At 47.5% G+C, this 5,903-nt stretch overlaps 1 pseudogene; it reads left to right on the top strand.

The window, feature by feature from the left end:
• The first annotated feature begins 611 nt into the window (after positions 1-611).
• Positions 612-5,637, top strand: LOC138237806 (uncharacterized; annotated as a pseudogene).
• The last annotated feature ends 266 nt before the right edge of the window (positions 5,638-5,903 follow it).

The raw sequence follows: 5,903 nt of genomic DNA, 5'->3' as shown, positions 1-5,903 counted from the left end.
CTGCTGCTGTCTCTACGGCCCAAAGGCAATCCAGTAAACGACCCCCAGCTCAGCCAACAGGCGGCCCTTGCCCTCCCCCACCCCCTGGCATCCAAGACATCTCGGCAGCCTTCTTAGTCCTTCACGCAGCCTTCGCCCCTGCTTCAATTCCTCCTCAACAGTCTTCAACTTCCATGTCCCAAGCCACCGAGCTTCAGGCCCCGGATCCGTCTAACCCCTCCTACCACAATCTGCTTTCCGCTCTTCTTCCCTCCTCATCTTCTCCCATCCCCGGTGTCCAACACGGCTTCAGTCATCCCATGCCTTCGGCCCCGGATTCCAATCTCCCCTTTACTAAGGATTTTTCTCTCCGAACAGCCGTTCCTCTCCCAGCTCCTCCTAACGCACTAAAGTTTAGTCCTCCTCTCATTACTTTTTCACTCCGGCAGCAAATTCTACGAGGTGGGGACGTCAATCTAGCTCACCGTCTCTCTTCCTCCACTTACAACTCTGATTCTAGAACAGTCGACTGCTGCTTGATTTCTGTTACTCTCAAATCTTCCGACACTCACTCTGCTTCAGTCCTTTGAATTTCCGACTTCTGCTTGGCTTTCGGCATTTTTCACGACATCATGTGTTCCGCCTTTCCCGAACGTCGTCAGGAACTCGACGATTACATGCACATCATCCTCGATCTATCTGTCCGTTTTGAAGGCTCCCTGTTCTACAATTACCACAAGCAGTTCTCGGCCAAGGCCGCTGCCCATCTACTCCATTGGAACCAGCGCACCTACTGGGGAGCCCTCTACATTGAGCTTTACTGCCGCACTTTCGCCGGCGTCAGAGCTCTTTCCTGCGACTTCTGTTCCTCTTGGACACATTCATCAAATCTTTGCCCAGATACTGTCCGCAAGCTCAACCCTGCCTCTGCCCCTTCTCCCCCACAACATGAATTCTCCCGCCAGGTCTTCTTCAAACTTTCCCGGTCCAAAGACGTTTGCGGTCGCCCTATCGTGATGATCAGAGGCCAACAAATTTGCAACAACTTCAATTCCTCGACATGTACCTCTTCCCTTTGTCACTTCCTTCACATTTGCAGCTTCTGCGGCGAAGCTCACGCTCGCTCTGCCTGCCCCCGCCGGCCCTTCCATGCTCGCTCCACCTTCAGCGTTCCCAAATGACTACTGGCTTTTCTGTCTACCCCAATAGGTATCCCCGCTCTTGCTTCCGAACTGCTCTGTCACCCCCACCCCTCTTCCACCCACATCTTACTCGAGGGCCTTTCCTTTGGATTCTCACCAGGCCGTGCACACTTCCTTCTTCCGCCGTCTTTTGCAAAAATTTGCAATCTGCCACCCCGGATCCCCAGTCCGTTGATTCCATGCTAGTGTAGCGGCAATGCTTGTTAATAAGAAAGAATTAAGTGTTGCTGTGCTTTCCCAAATGAGGCCCCATCTCTCTCTTCATCTCTGTGGTGCAGCCATACAGAAACTATTCATGCAGGCTGATTTAAAGATGTTTTCTTTTGATAAGGGACAGCTCCCAAAGGGGGATGCACTTAGCTAAGCCTGGCTATCATGATCAATGGTCATCCATTGGCACCTATCTGTCTAGGGAGTGACAGATGGACATCTGGACTGCATTCCTAGGTGTCAAGAGTAAGTGACTCATATCTCACCTTGATCAACCAATCAAGGACCGATAGGGCCGAGTAACCCACATAAAATTCTGATGCCCATGATACTTTCAGCCAATGAACGAGCTGAAGTTCCTCCAGGTAAAACCAGGCAACACAGAGCTCCAGGAGAACTAAAAGGTGAACTATTCCAGTAGGATAATTCTAAGGAGAATTCCAGGGGTGCGAGACAATTCCAGGGCAGGACGCCCAGGAGCAGAAGGTTCCCAAGGGCAGGACATTCTCGCAGCGCGGAACCACGGAACGGCCAGTGTGTCTGAGTGCCAGAACTTTCCTTTGTTCTAAGAGTCGAGAGCGGAGGTTGCCAGAGAGTAACCAGAGGATCCACCTGAGGTTAGCATCAGCAGCAAGCCTCATGAACAGGTCAGAACTGTGGACAGCTGAATCACTATTCAGAACTAGCACTTCATCTGGAACGAACTGGTCTTCTTCCTGACCTGCTGGAACCCACAGTCATCTTTTCTCCTGTGCACAAACTGTGCTAGTTAAAGCCAACACTAACTAGCCGGTCAGTGAGCATCTGCAGCGCACTGTCGCAAGCCGCAAGGCACCGCCTGGCACGGAGCCAGAGAGCCCGCAGGAGATCTGAATCCCCAGAGATTGGATGAATATTCAATTTCAATGCATTACAGCTCAAGAATTCAATTGTTATCCCAACCAGTTGATATCAATTTAATTCCTAAGAGTTATGTACTTGTTTTGAGTATCTAATGTAGAAGTTATAACCAAATTCATTTACGAAATGGTCTAAATGAATGATATACTGAACGTATGTCATCTTGATATATGTAACTCTTCGTAACTGATTGAATATATATCTTTTGTATTCTGCTGTAGCGCCGAGGCTTATTAATAAGAAAGGATTAAGTGTTCTGAGCTTTCCCAAATGGTCCCATCTCTGTTCATCTCTGTGGTGCAGCCACAGAGAAACTATTCATGCAGGCTGATTTAAGGTTTCCTTTGATAAGATTTCCTAGGACAGCTCCCAAAGGGGGATGCACTTAGCTAAGCCTGGCTATCATGATCAATGGTCATCCATTGGCGCCTATCTGTCTAGGGAGTGCCAGATGGACATCTGGACTGCATTCCTAAGTGTCAGGAGTAAGTGACTCATATCTCACCCTGATCAACCAATCAGGGACTGGTAGGGCCGAGTAACCTACGTGGGACTCTGATGCCCATGGAACTTTCAGCCAATCAACGAGCTGAAGTTCCTCCAGGTAAAAACAGGCAACACAGAAACCTGAGAGATTCAGTAAGATTCAGAAGGGATTCAGGAGAATTCTGTGGACTTTTCTAAAGGGAATTCAAAGGAGAATTCCAGGGCAGTACGGCCCAGGAACAGAAGGCTCCCAAGGGCAGGACATTCTCGCAGCGTGCCTCCTTACCATCCTGAGACTCAGCCCGGACAACCACGGAACGGCCAGTGTGTCTGAGTGCCAGAACTTTCCTTTGTTCTAAGAGTCGAGAGCGGAGGTTGCCAGAGAGTAACCAGAGGATCCACCCGAGGTTAGCACCAGCAGCAGGCCTCGTGAACAGGTCAGAAGTGTGGACAGCTGAATCACTATTCAGAACTAGCTCTTCATCAGGAACGAACCGGTCCTCTTCCTGACTTGCTGGGACCCACAGTCATCTTTTCTCCTGTGCACAAACTTTGCTAGTTAAAGCCAACACTAACTAGCCGGTCAGTGAGCATCAGCAGCGCACCGTCGCAAGCCGCACAGCACAGCCTGGCACCGAGCCAGAGAGCGCGGATTGGACAGCAACAGCCTGCAACTGTTTCTTTGTGCCCGCAGGAGATCTGAATCCCCAAAGATTGGATGAGTATTCAACTTCAATGCATTACAGCTTGAGAATTCAATTGTTATCCCAACCAGTTGATATCAATTTAATTCCTAAGAGTTATGTACTTGTTTTGAGTATCTAATGTAGAAGTTATAACCAAGTTCATTTATGAAACGGTCTAAATGAATGATATACTGAACATATGTCCTCTTGATATATGTAACTCTTTGTAACTGACTGAATATATACCTTTTGTATTCTGATAACCCTCTCAATAAGATCTGTTAGTTTTACATGCATATTCTATGTATTAATAAGTGTATCCTCGTGTATTAGTACCTGTGTGTTTGAGTTATGTGAGTTATGTTGTTTGAGTTATGTCGCATGGTTGGATTCTAAAGCCATCAAAAGAATCAATTTTGTGATTTACTGCTACAATTAATAATTGCCCCAGTAAATGCCCAAACCCTACAGAACTGGTGCCTTCAGAGAGCACACTAACATTACATTTTGGCGTCCCTGGGCCGGTTATGGCAACGCTACACTCTTTTACACTGATAACCCTCTCGATAAGATCTGTTAGGTTTATATGCATATTTTATGTTTTAATAAATGTATCCTCGTGTATTAGTACCTATGTATGTGTGCGTTGTTTGAGTTATATTGCATGGTTGGATTCTAAGGCCATCAAAAGAATCATTTTGTGATTTATGGCTACAATTAATAATTGTCCCCGTAAATGCCCAAATCCTACAGAACTGGTGCCTTCAGAGAGCACACTACACTAGCATCTGAAGTCGAGGATGGTTTCATGATCGGCCCACTTGACTTTCCCCTTTCCCCGCATACCGCATCAATCCCACCAGTATAGTGGTCCGTAAGTATTCCGGTAAAAAACGCCTTATGATTGACTTGTCAGCCCCTCAATACTCCCGCGTGCCAAGTCTCAATAGCCTTATTCCCAGCTCAGACTTCTCCCTCCTCTATGCCACAATTGACCACGCAATTTCTCTCATCAAAATTGAAGGTCCGGGTGCCTGGCTCACTACAGTCAACATCTCCAGTGCCTTTAAAGTTATGCCTCTTGACCCAGACTTCTGGCACCTCTTCGGAGTTCATTGGTGGAACAAGTTCTTCTTCGCAGTCCACCTTACTTTCGGAGTAGCCCAAAAATTTCCGATACCTAAGCCAAAGCTCTCTGCTGGATCCTCTTGAATAACTATAGGCTTCCTTTTCTCTTCCACCTTCTCGACGATTTCCTTACCATAGACTTTCCTCATGCCCCACCCGCAAAAGCCTCCTCCACACTTATTTCCGTTTTTAGGAAACTAGGGGTACCTCTTGTCACAGACAAAACAACCAGCCCCTCTCATTTAATCCAATTCCTCGGGATCACCCTCAATTCCATCAATTTCTCCGCCTCCCTGCCTCGCGACAAGATTGGCAGGATCCGGACGTATACCCTACCTATTCTTCTGCCAAATCTTGCACAAAGAGGGAACTTCTCTCTCTGCTCTGCCACCTCAATTACGCCATGCGTATCATTCCTCAAGAACGGTCGTTCATCTCCTACTTTCTCAACCTCGCCACTTCTGCGCCCTCTCTTTACCACCACGTAAGCCTTTCAGCTGACTGCAAATCCGAGCTCAGGCTTTGGCAGCTTTTCTTGGCCAACTGGAATGGCATATCTCTCTTCTACGATGACCTCCTCTCCGACGCAGAGGATATCAAGCTTTTCACAGACGCAGCCCCCTCAGTCGGTTTCAGAGGCTATTACAAAGGCCAATAGTTTGCGGCCCCTTGGCCTCCCGAATTCTCTTCAATCCCTCTCGCCGACCAGTCATCAGCCTTGTTCAAAATATTTCCAATTGTCGTTGCCGCTTCTCTTTGGGGCCACAATTGGAAACAAAAATCTGTCCTCATCCATTCGGACAACTATGCAGTAGTTCATATAATCAACAAAGGAAGGTCTTCATCCCAATCTATCATGAAATTTCTCTGCCGCCTTAAATGGATTTCTCTCACACATCAATTCATCCTCGTAGCTGCTCACATTCCAGGTCACCTTAATGAGATAGCTTTCTCGCTTTCAATTTCAGAAATTCAGGAACTTGGCACCAGATGCAAGACCGAACCCATGCACAATACCTCCCTATTCAGAACTCACGTTCCTCTGAATCATCCTTTCCATCACTATGTCCAGCTGGCCCAGCAAACTACTCTCAATTCTTACTGGACCGCCTGGAAGGGTTTCCAATCCTTCCACCTCGAACATAAAATTCCCTTCTTTCGATATTCTCACAGTATCATCCTTCATTTGCTATTGCAGAAACTCACTCAAGGTACGAGCATCCACCACCAAAGTATACCTGTGCGGCATCCACTTCTTCCATAAACTCCTTTTCGGCACGACCTGTCCATCCCTTATCCACCCTCAAATTAC

Source organism: Lepisosteus oculatus, chromosome 3 (assembly GCF_040954835.1).
Source record: "Lepisosteus oculatus isolate fLepOcu1 chromosome 3, fLepOcu1.hap2, whole genome shotgun sequence".
NCBI lineage: Eukaryota > Metazoa > Chordata > Actinopteri > Semionotiformes > Lepisosteidae > Lepisosteus > Lepisosteus oculatus.
Note: the sequence above shows the minus strand (reverse complement) of the source record. Positions and strands in the feature narration are given on the sequence as shown.